The sequence below is a fragment of the Adiantum capillus-veneris genome, chromosome 7 (assembly GCF_014529385.1).
Source record: "Adiantum capillus-veneris isolate H3 chromosome 7, ASM1452938v2, whole genome shotgun sequence".
NCBI lineage: Eukaryota > Viridiplantae > Streptophyta > Polypodiopsida > Polypodiales > Pteridaceae > Adiantum > Adiantum capillus-veneris.
This window is the reverse complement of record NC_140937.1, coordinates 138,154,422-138,157,375: the sequence shown is the minus strand read 5'-3', so window position 1 is coordinate 138,157,375 and position 2,954 is coordinate 138,154,422.

Below are 2,954 nucleotides of genomic sequence, written 5' to 3'. Positions count from 1 at the left end.
CAAGGAATCTTTGAGGTGTCACATTCACATGCTTATGTCTTTTATCCTCCAAATATATTATTTTATAGAAAAAGACCAAGATTACCTCTTTTCACTTGATTCACCTGTTTACCATCTCTTCTTGTAGTGTAGTTGTGAGAGGGTTTTTCACTGGTTTCCCTGTAACTTTTGACCTGTAACTCAGATTGACATGCTTCAAAAGGCAAAATTGGCCTACTAAAAGAGCTTGACTTGGTTTTTTCCTTTTCTCCATGCCCTTAGGTCGGGATTTTCAAATTGGGATGGTCCAAGAAGCTTTGGATCTTTCTTTTCATAAAGTCTTCTAGTAGGCCCTTCCCTCTTGTATGTATCCAAGAAGGTATGCATTAAATTGAAGGGTTATATTATTAAATAAATGTGGAAAGAAGAAAATAATTTATATATGGTAGGGTATAGCTGAGATATTAGAAGAAATATACAAATGCATTATTTGTATTGAAGGGTTATATTGAAGGTATGCATTATTGAAGGGTTATATTATTAAATAAATGTGAAAAGAAGAAAATAATTTATATATGGTAGGGTATAGCTGAGATATTAGAAGAAATATACAAATGATTTTCCCCTAGACAAAAAGAGGCACAATCATTGATACTTCTCTTGCAGTACTTTCTAATAGTAATGTACATTTATATTACTTCAAAGGTAATACTAGGTATGGTAGAAAGATTTTATTTATGCATATGAGTATTATATGAAGTATACTTATGCGTCAAAAAGTCACAAGATAAATCGTTTAATGCCCGTTCCCACTATATACGTGCCACAACACGACAACGTTCGACGTCAAGTCTATATTCTAGTATTGAAGATGACACCGTTAGCCTTCTCCACCAAACCATTTGACTGTGGGTAGTAAGGTGTGCTATGGCGATGGATAATGTTAAGCTCTTCACAAAATTTCGTGAGTAAACCTTTCCTGAACCCTGGATCATTATCAGAAACAATCTCCAAAGGTGTGCCAAATCTACAACAAATATTAGTGTAGACAAACCTACTCACTATTTTCCCATGTACCCTTGCCACACTTTGAGCCTCTACCCACCTAGTCATGTAATCTACAACCACTATAATGTAGAGTTTACCATTTTTTGTTCTAGGCAGAGAACCCATAGCATCAATGCCCCACTTTTCAAAGGGTCCGTTTGCAAGCACTGTTTGCCTCTGACCATGCACCAACCTTCTATTTCCATTCACTTGACATTTGTGACAGCTTTTACAAAAATTTTGGACATCCACATGCAGGCCTGGCCAAACATACCCCACAAGAAAAATCTTCTTCAGAGTTAACTCTTGGGAAAAATGACCACCACGTACATGCCTCTTCATGAAAAACTTTTAGAATGGTTAGAATTTCCTCTATAGTTGGTACTCTTATGCACACTTTATCCTTCCCTCTTTGATAGAGGGAGCCTTCTAGGAGGAGATAGAAGCTTGCCTTCTTCATGAGTCTCCTATTCTGAGCTTTTGTGAAGTCTTGTGGAAAGTTGCCCTCCAAAATGTAGCCAATGACTCCAATCCCTGGTACCTTGGTTGCTTGACAGTTGCTACCACCATGATGACCTGCAGTTCTTTCTCAACACATGTAACTGCTTGTTGTGCAAGTAAATCAGCATCTCATTCTGTCTCCTAGGAATATGATACAATTGCACTTCTTCAAATTGATTAAACAACCTACAGATGACTTGAAGATTTGTCCTTAGGCTTTCATTCTTGCATGCCAAATGCCTAAGATTTGCTTCACAATGAGAATTACATCCCCCTTTACCATGAGACGTTGCATACCTTGACTAATGCACATCTTCAAACCATGAAGTAGTATGCCATACTCTACTTCATTGTTGCTAGTTGAACCTGGTAGATTGACCTTCTCTTTCATGACCACCTCTCCACTTGGGTTGAGCAACACTAGCCCTCCCCCTGATTTTCCTATGGCTTGTCAGAAAGCTCCATCAAAGAACATGGTAAAAGCATTAGGAATACTTTTTGGTGGTGGCAATGATAGGGTCTTTACTTCAGGCACCTTAATCTCCTTCTCATGTACCCCATAAGTGAGAATCCCTGCCAATTGTGCACGCACACTATCTTCTACCTTGAAAGAGTATTGGAACTATTGCAACTCCATCATCCACTTTGCGATCCTAGTACTAAGATTCCTTTGAGATGACACCCAAGGGAAAAAAATTTCTGTAGTGAGAATTACAAAAGGTTCTGGTAGCAAGTAGACTCTAAACTTTCTCATTACAAACATGAGAGAAAGCATCATGAGTTTTGCTTTTGTGTAGCCTCTCTCCAAAGCATTCATTACCCTACTAGCAAAGTAGATGGGTCTTATCCTGGTACTGTGGGGACCTTGTTGTAGTAAAACAACACCGATTGTTTCTTTCCCAACACTAGAGCTAACAAAGAATGTGTACTCCCAACAAAGAGGCATAAATGTTGGTAGTTTTGACAGAATGACTTTGATGTTACAAAAATATTCTTCAAGCTCATCAGATCAAACAAACTCCAGTTGTTGTGTCAATTTTTGCAAGGGGTGAAGTAACTCCAATCCTGAAATGGGAGGGGAAAGCGATCTGTTTTTGTTGCGTCATTTAGTGGAAGATAATCCACACACACCCTCCACTTGCCGTTCTTTTTGGGAGTGACAACAACGGGAGAGACCCACTCTGAATTCTCCACTTGGTAAATGAAACCTGTTGTTGCTAGAAGCTCTCTTACCTCCTTGAGTAAAGCGTTCTCCTTGATGACTCCTAGCCATCATAGCTTTTGAGCCTTAGGTGTGGCCTCTGACTTTATCTCGATCTTGTGTTGAATATCATCTACTCCACGCACGTCAGTGTAGTCTTTAGCAAAAAGCCTAGGGAATTTCCTTAACACACCTTTGAACTCCTCTCTTTCATCCGTTGTAAGTG